Source organism: Calliopsis andreniformis, unplaced genomic scaffold (genome assembly GCF_051401765.1).
Source record: "Calliopsis andreniformis isolate RMS-2024a unplaced genomic scaffold, iyCalAndr_principal scaffold0007, whole genome shotgun sequence".
NCBI lineage: Eukaryota > Metazoa > Arthropoda > Insecta > Hymenoptera > Andrenidae > Calliopsis > Calliopsis andreniformis.
In genome coordinates, this window is record NW_027480425.1 from 10,125,541 (window position 1) to 10,139,667 (window position 14,127).

The window sequence follows — 14,127 nt, forward strand, 5'->3', positions numbered from 1 at the left end:
CGTATAAAACGAATAATTCCAACCAGTATGAAACTTATGGTCATTTCTACTTTCCGAGAAACCTAGGCTTCACCCTAGGGCGTTGCTCCAACGGATTGAATAGTTAGGGCCTTAGAAGTCAACGCCCGAACCATAAAATGCAAAAAAAATACAACAGTGTTTCCATCATATAACAGGAATAATTGCAACCAGTTTGAAAGTGATGGCCAATTCTACGTTCCGGGCAACCTAGGTTTCACTCCAGGGCGTTGCTCCACCAGACCGAATAGTTACAGCCTAAGAAGTGAACGGCAGAAGCATAAAATACGATGTAATTACAACAGCTTTTCCATCGTATAAAACGAATAATTGTAACCAGTGTGAAAGTTATGGTCATTTCTACATTCCGAGCAACCTAGGCTTCACTCTAGGGCGTTGCTCCACCAGATCGAATAGTTAAGTCCTTAGAAGTAAACGCCAGAAGCATTAAATACGATATAAATACAACAGCGTTTGCATCGTATAAAACGAATAATTGCAACCAGTGTGAAAGTTATGGTCATTTCTACATTCCGAGCAACCTAGGATTCACTCTAGGGCGTTGCTCCACCAGATCGAATAGTTAGGACCTTAGAAGCAAACGCTAGAAGCATAAAATACGATATAAATACAACAGCATTTCCATCGCATAAAAGGAATAATTGCAAACAGTGTGAAGGTAATGGTCATTTCTACGTTCCGGGCAAGCTAGGCTTCACCCTAGGCCGTTGTTCCACCAGATCGAATAGTTAGGGCCTAAGAAGTTAACGCCAGAAGCATAAAATGCAATAAAAATACAACAGTTTTTCCAATGTATAACATTATTAATTGCAACCAGTTTGAAAGTGATGGTCATTTCTCCTTTCCGGGCAACCTAGGCTTCACTCTAGGGCGTTGCTCCACTAGATCGAATAGCTAGGGCCTTAGAAGTCAACGCCAGAAGCATAAAATACAATATAAATACAACAGTTTTTCCATCGTATAAAACGAATAATTGCAACCAGTATGAAACTGATGGTCATTTCTACTTTTCGAGCAACCTAGGCTTCACCCTAGGGCGTTGCTCCAACAGATTGAATAGTTGGGGCCTTAGAAGTCAACGCCCGATGCATAAAATGCAATAAAAGTACAACGGTGTATCCATCGTATAAAACGAATAATTGAAACGAGTATGAAACTTATGGTCATTTCTACTTTCCGAGCAAGCTAGGCTTCACCCTAGGGCGTTGCTCCAACAGATTGAATAGTTAGGACCTTAGAAGTGAACGCCCGAACCATAAAATGCAATAAAAATACAACAGTGTTTCCATCACATAACAGGAATAATTGCAACCAGTTTGAAAGTGATGACCAATTCTACGTTCCGGGCAACCTAGGCTTCACTCTAGGGCGTTGCTCCACCAGATCGAATAGTTTGTGCCTTAGAAGTCAACGCCAGAAGCATAAAATACAATATAAATACAAAAGTTTTTCCATCGTATAAAACGAATAATTGCAACCAGTTTGAAAGTGATGGCCAATTCTACCTTCCGGGCAACCTATGCTTCACTCTAGGGCGTTGCTCCACCAGATCGAATAGTTAGGTCTTTAGAAGTAAACGCCAGAAGCATAAAATACAATATAGATACAACAGCTTTTCCATCGTATAAAAGGATTAATTGCAACCACTTTGAACGTGATGGTCATTTCTCCCTTCCGGGCAACCTAGGCTTCACTCCAGGGCGTTGCTCCACTAGATCGAACAGCTAGGGCCTTAGAAGTCAACGCCAGAAGTATAAAATACCATATAAATGCAACAGTTTTTCCATCGTATAAAACGAATAATTGCAACCAGTATGAAAGTGATGGTCATTTCTACTTTCCGAACAACCTAGGCTTCACCCTAGGGCGTTGCTCCAACGGATTGAATAGTTAGGGCCTTAGAAGTCAACGCCCGAACCATAAAATGCAAAAAAAATAGAACAGTGCTTCCATCATATAGCAGCAATAATTGCAACCAGTTTGAAAGTGATGGCCAATTCTACGTTCCGGGCAACCTAGGTTTCACTCCAGGGCGTTGCTCCACCAGACCGAAGAGTTACGGCCTAAGAAGTCAACGCCAGAAGCATAAAGTACGATATAAATACAACAGCTTTTAAATCGTATATAACGAATAATTGCAACCAGTGTGAAAGTAAAGGTCATTTCTACGTTCCGAGCACCCTAGGCGTCTCTCTAGGGCGTTGCTCCACCACATCTAATAGCTACGGCCTTAGAAGTCAACGCCAGAGGCAGAAAATACAATATAAATGCAACAGCTTTTCCATCGTATGAAACGAATGACTCCAACCAGTATGAAACTTATGGTCATTTCTACTTTCCGAGCAACCTAGGCTTCACCCTAGGGCGTTGCTCCAACGGATTGAATAGTTAGGGCCTTAGAAGTCAACGCCCGAAGCATAAAATGCAATAAAAATACAACCGTGTATCCATCGTATAAAACGAATAATTGAAACGAGTATGAAACTTATGGTCATTTCTACTTTCCGAGCAAGATAGGCTTCACCCTAGGGCGTTGCTCCAACAGATTGAATAGTTAGGACCTTAGAAGTGAACGCCCGAACCATAAAATGCAATAAAAATACAACAGTGTTTCCATCACATAACAGGTATAATTGCAACCAGTTTGAAATTGATGGCCAATTCTACCTTCCGGGCAACCTAGGCTTCACTCTAGGGCGTTGCTCCACCAGATCGAATAGTTAGGTCCTTAGAAGTAAACGCCAGAAGCATAAAATACAATATAGATACAACAGCTTTTACATCGTATAACAGGATTAATTGCAACCACTTTGAACGTGATGGTCATTACTCCCTTCCGGGCAACCTAGGCTTCACTCTAGGGCGTTGCTCCACTAGATCGAACAGCTAGGGCCTTAGAAGTCAACGCCAGAAGCATAAAATACAATATAAATGCAACAGTTTTTCCATCGTATAAAACGAATAATTGCAACCAGTATGAAAGTGATGGTCATTTCTACTTTCCGAACAACCTAGGCTTCACCCTAGGGCGTTGCTCCAACGGATTGAATAGTTAGGGCCTAAGAAGTGAACGCCAGAAGCATAAAATGCAATAAAAATACAACAGTTTTTCCATCATATAACAGGAATAATTGCAAGCAGTTTGAAAGTGGTGGCCAATTCTACGTTCCGGGCAACCTAGATTTCACTCCAGGGCGTTGCTCCACCAGACCGAATAATTACGGCCTAAGAAGTCAACGCCAGTAGCATAAAATACAATATAAATACAACAGTGTTTCCATCATATAACAGGAATAATTGCAACCAGTTTGAAAGTGATGGCCAATTCCACGTTACGGGCATCCTAGATTTCACTCCAGGGCGTTGCTCCACCAGACCGAATAATTACGGCCTAAGAAGTCAACGCCAGAAGCATAAAATACGATATAAATACAACAGCTTTTCCATCGTATAAAGCGAATAATTGCAACCAGTGTGAAAGTAATGGTCATTTCTACGTTCCGAGCACCCTAGGCGTCACTCTAGGGCGTTGCTCCACCACATCTAAAAGCTACGGCCTTAGAAGTAAACGCGAGAAGCATAAAATACAATATAAATACAACTGTTTTTCCATCGTATAAAACGAATAATTGCAACCAGTTTGAAAGTGATGGTCATTTCTACTTTTCGAGCAACCTAGGCTTCACCCTAGGGCGTTGCTCCAACAGATTGAATAGTTGGGGCCTTAGAAGTCAATGCCCGAAGCATAAAATGCAATAAAAATACAACGGTGTATCCATCCTATAAAACGAATAATTGCAACCAGTGTGAAAGTTATGGTCATTTCTACATTCCGAGAAACCTAGGATCCACTCTAGGGCGTTGCTCCACCAGATCGAATAGTTAGGTCCTTAGAAGTAAACGCCAGAAGCATAAAATACGATATAAATACAACAGCGTTTGCATCGTATAAAACGAATAATTGCAACCCGTATGAAACTTATGGTCATTTCTACTTTCCGAGCAACCTAGGCTTGACCCTAGGGCGTTGCTCCACCAGATCAAACAGTTAGGGCCTTAGAAGTTAACGCCCGAAGCATAAAATACAAAATAAATAGAACAGTTTTTCCATTGTATAAAACGAATAATTGCTACCAGTGTAAAAGTTGTGGTCATTTCTACGTTCCGGGCAACCTAGGCTTCACTCTATGGCGTTCTTCCACCATATCGAATAGCTACGGCCTCAGAAGTCAACGCCTGAAGTATAAAATACAATAAAAATACAACAGTCTTTCCATCCTATAACCGGAATAATTGCAACCCGTGTGAAAGTGATGGTCATTTCTACGTTCCGGGCAACCTAGGCTTCACTCTAGGGCGTTGCTCCACCAGATCGAATAGTTAGTGCCTTAGAAGTCAACGCCAGAAGCATAAAATACAATATAAATACAACAGTTATTCCATCGTATAAAACGAATAATTGCAACCAGTTTGAAAGTGATGGCCAATTCTACCTTCCGGGCAACCTAGGCTTCACTCTAGGGCGTTGCTCCACCAGATCGAATAGTTAGTGCCTTAGAAGTCAACGCCAGAAGCATAAAATACAATATAAATACAACAGCTTTTCCATCGTATAAAACGAATAATTGCAACCAGTATGAAACTTATGGTCATTTCTACTTTCCGAGCAACCTAGGCTTCACCCTAGGGCGTTGCTCCAACAGATTGAATAGTTAGGGCCTTAGAAGACAACGCCAGAGGCATAAAATACAATATAAATACAACAGCTTTTCCATCGTATAAAACGAATAATTGCAACCAGTGTGGAAGTGATGGCCAATTCTACGTTCCGGGCAACCTAGGCTTCACTCTAGGGCGTTGCTCCACCAGATCGAATAGTTAGTGCCTTAGAAGTCAACGCCTGAAGCATAAAATACAATATAAATACAACAGTTTTTCCATCGTATGAAACAAATAATTGCAACCTGTATGAAACTTATGGTCATTTCTACTTTCCGAGCAACCTAGTCTTCACCCTAGGGCGTTGCTCCAACGGATTGAATAGTTAGGTCCTTAGAAGTCAACGCCCGAACTATAAAATGCAAAAAAAATACAACAGTGTTTCCATCATATAACAGGAATAATTGCAACCAGTTTGAAAGTGATGGTCAATTCTACGTTCCGGGCAACCTAGGTTTCACTCCAGGGCGTTGCTCTACCAGACCGAATAGTTACGGCCTAAGAAGTCAACGCCAGAAGCATAAAATACGATATAAATACAACAGCTTTTCCATCGTATAAAACGAATAATTGCAACCAGTGTGAAAGTAATGGTCATTTCTACGATCCGAGCACCCTTGGCGTCACTCTAGGGCGTTGCTCCACCACATCTAATAGCTACGGCCTTAGAAGTAAACGCCAGAAGCATAAAATACGATATAAATACAACAGCTTTTCCATCGTATAAAAGGAATAATTGCCAGCAGTGTGAAAGTAATGGTCATTTCTATGTTCCGGGCAACCTAGGCTTCACTCTACGGCGTTGTTCCACCAGATCGAATAGTTAGGGCCTAAGAAGTGAACGTCAGAAGCATAAAATACAATATAAATATAACGGTTTTTCCATCGTATAAAACGAATAATAGCAACCAGAGTGAAAGTTATGTTCATTTCTACGTTCCGGGCAACCTAGGCTTCACTCTAGGGCGTTGCTCCACCAGATCAAACAGTTAGGGCCTTAGAAGTCAACGCCCGAAGCATAAAATACGATATAAATACAACAGCGTTTCCATCGTATAAAAGGAATAATTGCAAATAGTGTGAAAGTAATGGTCATTTTTACGTTCCGGGCAAGCTAGGCTTCACCATAGGCCGTTGTTCCACCAGATCGAATAGTTAGGGCCTAAGAAGTGAACGCCAGAAGCATAAAATGCAATAAAAATACAACAGTGTTTCCATCGTATAACAGGATTAATTGCAACCAGTTTGAAAGTGATGGTCATTTCTCCTTTCCGGGCAACCTAGGCTTCACTCTAGGGCGTTGCTCCACTAGATCGAATAGCTAGGGCCTTAGAAGTCAACGCCAGAAGCATAAAATACAATATAAATACAACAGTTTTTCCATCGTATAAAACGAATAATTGCAACCAGTATGAAACTGATGGTCATTTCTACTTTCCGAGCAACCTAGGCTTCACCCTAGGGCGTTGCTCCAACAGATTGAATAGTTAGGGCCTTAGAAGTCAACGCCAGAGGCATAAAATACAATATAAATACAACAGCTTTTCCATCGTATAAAACGAATAATTGCAACCAGCGTGAAAGTGGTGGCCAATTCTACGTTCCGGGCAAGCTAGGCTTCACTCTATTGCGTTGTTCCACCAGATCGAATAGTTAGGGCCTAAGAAGTCAACGTCAGAAGCATAAAATACAACATAAATATAACAGTTTTTCCATCGTATAAAACGAATAAAGAAACCAGTGTGAAAGTTATGGCCATTTCTACGTTCCGGGCAACCTAGGCTTCACACTAGGGCGTCGCTCCACCAGATCAAACAGTTAGGGCCTTAGAAGCCAACGCCCGAAGCATTAAATACAAAATAAATAGAACAGTTTTTCCATTGTATAAAACGGATAATTGCTACCAGTGTAAAAGTTATGGCTATTTCTACGTTCCGGGCAAGCTAGGCTTCACCCTAGGCCGTTGTACCACCAGATCGAATAGTTAGGGCCTAAGAAGTGAACGCCAGAAGCATAAAGTATAATATAAATACAACAGTGTTTCCATCGTATAAAACGAATAATTGCAACCAGTACGATACTTATGGTCATCTCTACTTTCCGAGCAACCTAGGCATCTCCCTAGGGCGTTGCTCCAACAGATTGAATAGTTAGGGCCTTAGAAGACAACGCCCGAACCATAAAATGCAAAAAAAATACAGCAGTGTTTCCATCATATAACAGGTGTAATTGCAACCAGTTTGAAATGGATGGCCAATTCTACGTTCCGGGCAACCTACGCTTCACTCTATTGCGTTGCTCCACCAGATCGAATAGTTAGTGCCTTAGAAGTCAACGCCAGAAGCATATAAGACAATATAAATACAACAGCTTTTCCATCGTATAGAACGAATAATTGCAACCAGTACGAAACTTATGGACATTTCTACTTTCCGAGGAACCTAGGCTTCACCCAAGGGCGTTGCTCCGACAGATCGAATAGTTAGTGCCTTAGAAGTCAACGCCAGAAGCATAAAATACAATATAAATACAACAGCTTTTCCATCGTATAAAACGAATAATTGCAACCAGTATGAAACTTATGGTCATTTCTACTTTCCGAGCAACCTAGGCTTCACCCTAGGGCGTTGCTCCAACAGATTGAATAGTTAGGGCCTTAGAAGACAACGCCAGAGGCATAAAATACAATATAAATACAACAGCTTTTCCATCGTATAAAACGAATAATTGCAACCAGTGTGAAAGTGATGGCCAATTCTACGTTCCGGGCAACCTAGGCTTCACTCTAGGGCGTTGCTCCACCAGATCGAATAGTTAGTGCCTTAGAAGTCAACGCCAGAAGCATAAAATACAATATAAATACAACAGTTTTTCCATCGTATGAAACAAATAATTGCAACCAGTATGAAACATATGGTCATTTCTACCTTCCGAGCAACCCAGGCTTCACCCTAGGGCGTTGCTCCAACGGATTGAATAGTTAGGGCCTTAGAAGTCAACGCCCGAACCATAAAATGCAAAAAAAATACAACAGTGTTTCCATCGTATAAAACGAATAATTGCAACCAGTATGAAACTTATGGTCATTTCTACTTTCCGAGCAAGCTAGGCTTCACCCTAGGGCGTTGCTCCAACAGATTCAATAGTTAGGACCTTAGAAGTGAACGCCCGAACCATAAAATGCAAAAAAAATACAACAGTGTTTCCATCATATAACAGGAATAATTGCGACCAGTTCGAAAGTGATGGCCAATTCTACGTTCCGGGCAACCTAGGCTTCACTCTAGGGCGTTGCTCCACCAGATCGTATAGTTAGTGCCGTAGAAGTCAACGACAGAAGCATAAAATACGATATAAATACAACAGCTTTTCCATCGTATAAAACGAATAATTGCAACCAGTGTGAAAGTTATTTTCATTTCTACATTCTGTGCAACCTAGGATTCACTCTAGGCCGTTGCTCCACCAGATCGAATAGTTAGGTCCTTAGAAGTAAACGCCAGAAGCATAAAATACGATATAAATACAACAGCTTGTCCATCGTATAAAAGGAATAATTGCAAATAGTGTGAAAGTAATGGTCATTTTTACGTTCCGGGCAAGCTAGGCTTCACCAAGGCCGTTGTTCCACCAGATCGAATAGTTAGGGCCTAAGAAGTGAACGCCAGAAGCATAAAATGCAATAAAAATACAACAGTGTTTCCATCATATAACAGGAATAATTGCCACCAGTTTGAAAGTGATGGACAATTCTACGTTCCGGGCAACCTAGGCTCCACTCTAGGGCGTTGCTCCACCAGATCGAATAGTTAGTGCCTTAGAAGTCAACGCCAGAAGCATAAAATACAATATAAATACAACAGCTTTTCCATCGTATAAAACAAATAATTGCAACCAGTATGAAACTTATGGTCATTTCTACTTTCCGAGCAACCTAGGCTTCACCATAGGGCGTTGCTCCCACAGATTGAATAGTTAGGGCCTTAGAAGTCTTCGCCAGAACCATAAAATGCAAAAAAAATACAACAGTGTTTCCATCATATAACAGGAATAATTGCGACCAGTTTGAAAGTGATGGACAATTCTACGTTCCGGGCAACCCAGTCTTCACTCTAGGGCGTTGCTCCACCAGATCTAATAGTTAGTGCCTTAGAAGTCAACGCCAGAAACATAAAACACAATATAAATACAACAGTTTTTCCATCGTATGAAACAAATAATTGCAACCAGTATGAAACATATGGTCATTTCTACCTTCCGAGCAACCCAGGCTTCACCCTAGGGCGTTGCTCCAACGGATTGAATAGTTAGGGCCTTAGAAGTCAACGCCCGAACCATAAAATGCAAAAAAAATACAACAGTGTTTCCATCGTATAAAACGAATAATTGCAACCAGTATGAAACTTATGGTCATTTGTACTTTCCGAGCAAGCTAGGCTTCACCCTAGGGCGTTGCTCCAACAGATTCAATAGTTAGGACCTTAGAAGTGAACGCCCGAACCATAAAATGCAAAAAAAATACAACAGTGTTTCCATCATATAACAGGAATAATTGCGACCAGTTCGAAAGTGATGGCCAATTCTACGTTCCGGGCAACCTAGGTTTCACTTCAGGGCGTTGCTCCACCAGACCGAATAGTTACGGCCTAAGAAGTCAACGCCAGAAGCATAAAATACGATATAAATACAACAGCTTTTCCATCGTATAAAACGAATAATTGCAACCAGTGTGAAAGTAATGGTCATTTCTACATTCCGAGCAACCTAGGCTTCATTCTAGGGCGTTGCTCCACCACATCGAATAGTTAGGTCCTTAGAAGTAAACGCAAGAAGCATAAAATAAGATATAGATACAGCAGTTTTTCCATCGTATAACTGGATTAATAGCAACCAGTTTGAAAGTGATGGCCATTTCTCCTTTCCGAGCTACCTAGGCTACACTCTAGGGCGTTGCTCCACTAGATCGAATAGTCAGTGCCTTAGAAGTCAACGTCCGAAGCATAAAATGCAATAAAAATACAACAGTGTTTCCATAATATAACAGGAGTAATTGCAACCAATTTGGAAAGTGATGGCCAATTCTACGTTCCGGGCAACCTAGGCTTCACTCTAGGGCGTTGGTCCACCAGATCGAATAGTTAGTGCCTTAGAAGTCAACGCCAGATGTATAAAATACAATATAAATACAACAGTTTTTCCATCGTATAAAACGAATAATTGCTACCAGTATGAAAGTTAACGTTATTTCTACATTCCGGGCTACCTAGGCTTCACCCTAGGGCGTTGCTCCAACAGATTGAGTTGTTAGGGCCTTAAAAGTCAACGCCCGAACAATAAAATGCAATAAAAATACAACAGTGTTTCCATCATATATCAGGTATAACTGAAACCAGTTTGAAAGTGATGGCCAATTCTACGTTCCGGGCAACCTAGGTTTCACTCCATGTCGTTGCTCCACCAGACTGAATAGTTACGGCCTAAGAAGTCAACGCCAGAAGCATAAAATACGATATAAATACAACAGCTTTTCCATCGTATAAAACGAATAATTGCAACCAGTATGAAACTTATGGTCGTTTCTACTTTCCGAGCAAGCTAGGCTTCACCCTAGGGCGTTGCTCCAACAGATTGAATAGTTAGGGCCTTAGAAGTCAACGCCCGAAAAATAAAATGCAATAAAAATGCAACAGTGTTTCCATCATATAACAGGAATAATTGCAACCAGTTTGAAAGTGATGACCAATTCTACGTTCCGGGCAACCTAGGCTTCACTGTAGGGCGTTGCTCCACCAGATCGAATAGTTAGTGCCTTAGAAGTCAACGCCAGAAACATAAAATACAATATAAATACAACAGTTTTTCCATCGTATAAAACGAATAATTGCAACCAGTTTGAAAGTGATGGCCAATTCTACGTTCCGGGCAACCTAGACTTCACTCTAGGGCGTTGCTCCACCAGATCGAATAGTTGGTGCCGTAGAAGTCAACGCCAGAAGCATAAAATACAATATAAATACAGCAGTTTTTCCATCGTATGGAACAAATAATTGCAATCAGTATGAAACTTATGGTCATTTCTACTTTCCGAGCAACCTAGGCTTCACCCTAGGGCGTTGCTCCAACGGATTGAATAGTTAGCGCCTTAGAAGTCAACGCCCGAACCATAAAATGCAAAAAAAATACAACAGTGTTTCCATCATATAACAGGAATAATTGCAACCAGTTTGAAAGTGATGACCAATTCTACGTTCCGGGCAACCTAGGTTTCACTCCAGGGCGTTGCTCCACTAGACCGAATAGTTACTGCCTAAGAAGTCAACGCCAGAAGCATAAAATACGATATAAATACAACAGCTTTTCCATCGTATAAAACGAATAATTGCAACCAGTGTGAAAGTAATGGTCATTTCTACGTTCCGAGCGCCCTAAGCGTCACTCTAGGGCGTTGCTCCACCACATCTCATAGCTACGGCCTTAGAAGTCAACGCCAGAGGCATAAAGTACAATATAACTACAAAGCGTTTCCATCGTATAAAACGAATAATTGCAACCAGTGTGAAAGTTATGGTCATTTCCACATTCCGAGCAACCTAGGCTTCACCCTAGGGCGTTGCTCCAACAGACTGATTAGTTAGGGCCTTAGAAGTCTACGCCCGAACCATAAAATGCAAAAAAAATACAACAGTGTTTCCATCATATAACAGGAATAATTTCGACCAGTTTGAAAGTGATGGCCAATTCTACGTTCCGGGCAACCTAGGCTTCACTCTAGGGCGTGGCTCCACCAGATCGAATAGTTAGTGCCATAGAAGTCAACGCCAGAAGCATAAAATACAATATAAATACAACAGTTTTTCCATCGTATGAAACAAATAATTGCAACCAGTATGAAACATATGGTCATTTCTACTTTCCGAGCGACCTAGGCTTCACCCTAGGGCGTTGCTCCAACGGATTGAATAGTTAGGGCCTAAGAAGTGAACACCAGAAGCATAAAATGCAATAAAAATACAACAGTTTTTCCAATGTATAACAGGATTAATTGCAACCAGTTTGAAAGTGATGGTCATTTCTCCTTTCCGGGCAACCTAGACTTCACTCTAGGGCGTTGCTCCACTAGATCGAATAGCTTGGGCCTTAGAAGTCAACGCCAGAAGCATAAAATGCAATATAAATACAACAGTTTTACCATCGTATAAAACGAATAATTGCAACCAGTATGAAACTGATGGTCATTTCTACTTTCCGAGCAACCTAGGCTTCACCCTAGGGCGTTGCTCGAACAGATTGAATAGTTAGGACCTTAGAAGTGAACGCCCGAACCATAAAATGCAAAAAAAATACAACAGTGTTTCCATCATATAACAGGAATAATTGCATGCAGTTTGAAAGTGATAGCCAATTCTACGTTCCGGGCGACCTACGCTTCTCTCTAGGGCGTTGCTCCGCCAGATCGAATAGCTAGTGCCTTAGAAGTCAACGCCAGAAGCATAAAATACAATATAAGTACAACAGTTTTTCCATCGTATAAAACGAATAATTGCAACCAGTATCAAACTTATGGTCATTTCTACTTTCCGAGCAACCTAGGCTTCACCCTAGGGCGTTGCTCCAACAGATAGATTACTTAGGGCCTTAGAAGTCTACGCCCGAACCATAAAATGCAAAAAAAATACAACAGTGTTTCCATCATTTAACAGGAATAATTTCGACCAGTTTGAAAGTGATGGCCAATTCTACGTTCCGGGAAACCTAGGTTTCACTCCATGGCGTTGCTCCACCAGACTGAATAGTTACGGCCTAAGAAGTCAACGGCAGAAGCATAAAATACGATATAAATACAACAGCTTTTCAATCGTATAAAACGAATAATTGCAACCAGTATGAAACTTATGGTCATTTCTACTTACCGAGCAAGCTAGGCTTCACCCTAGGGCGTTGCTCCAACGGATTGAATAGTTAGGGCCGTAGAAGTCAACGACCGAACCATAAAATGCAAAAAAAATACAACAGTGTTTCCATCATATAACAGGAATAATTGCAACCAATTTGGAAAGTGATGGCCAATTCTACGTTCCGGGCAACCTAGGCTTCACTCTAGGGCGTTGCTCCACCAGATCGAGAAGTTAGTGCCTTAAAAGTCAACGCCAGAAGCATAAAATACAATATAAATACAACAGCTTTTCCATCGTTTAAAACGAGTGATTGCGACCAGTATGAAACTTATGGTCATTTCTACTTTCCGAGCAACCTAAGCTTCACCCTAGGGCGTTGCTCCCACAGATTCAATAGTTAGGGCCTTAGAAGTCTACGCCCGAACCGTAAAATGCAAAAAAAATACAACAGTGTTTCCATCATATAACAGGAATAATTGCGACCAGTTTGAATGTGATGGACAATTCTACGTTCCGGGCAACCTAGGCTTCACTCTAGGGCGTTGCTCCACCAGATCGAATAGTTAGTGCCTTAGAAGTCAACGCCAGAAACATAAAATACAATATAAATACAACAGTTTTTCCATCGTATAAAACGAATAATTGCAACCAGTTTGAAAGTGATGGCCAATTCTACGTTCCGGGCAACCTAGACTTCACTCTAGGGCGTTGCTCCACCAGATCGAATAGTTGGTGCCGTAGAAGTCAACGCCAGAAGCATAAAATACAATATAAATACAACAGTTTTTCCATCGTATGGAACAAATAATTGCAATCAGTATGAAACTTATGGTCATTTCTACTTTCCGAGCAACCTAGGCTTCACCCTAGGGCGTCGCTCCAACGGATTGAATAGTTAGGGCCTTAGAAGTCAACGCCCGAACCATAAAATGCAAAAAAAATACAACAGTGTTTCCATCATATAACAGGAATAATTGCAACCGGTTTGAAAGTGATGGCCAATTCTACGTTCCGGGCAACCTAGGTTTCACTCCAGGGCGTTGCTCCACTAGACCGAATAGTTACGGCCTAAGAAGTCAACGCCAGAAGCATAAAATACGATATAAATACAACAGCTTTTCCATCGTATAAAACGAATAATTGCAACCAGTGTGAAAGTAATGGTCATTTCTACGTTCCGAGCGCCCTTAGCGTCACTCTAGGGCGTTGCTCCACCACATCTAATAGCTACGGCCTTAGAAGTCAACGCCAGAGGCATAAAGTACAATATAACTACAAAGCGTTTCCATCGTATAAAACGAATAATTGCAACCAGTGTGAAAGTTATGGTCATTTCCACATTCCGAGCAACCTAGGCTTCACCCTAGGGCGTTGCTCCAACAGATTGATTAGTTAGGGCCTTAGAAGTCTACGCCCGAACCATAAAATGCAAAAAAAATACAACAGTGTTTCCATCATATAACAGGAATAATTG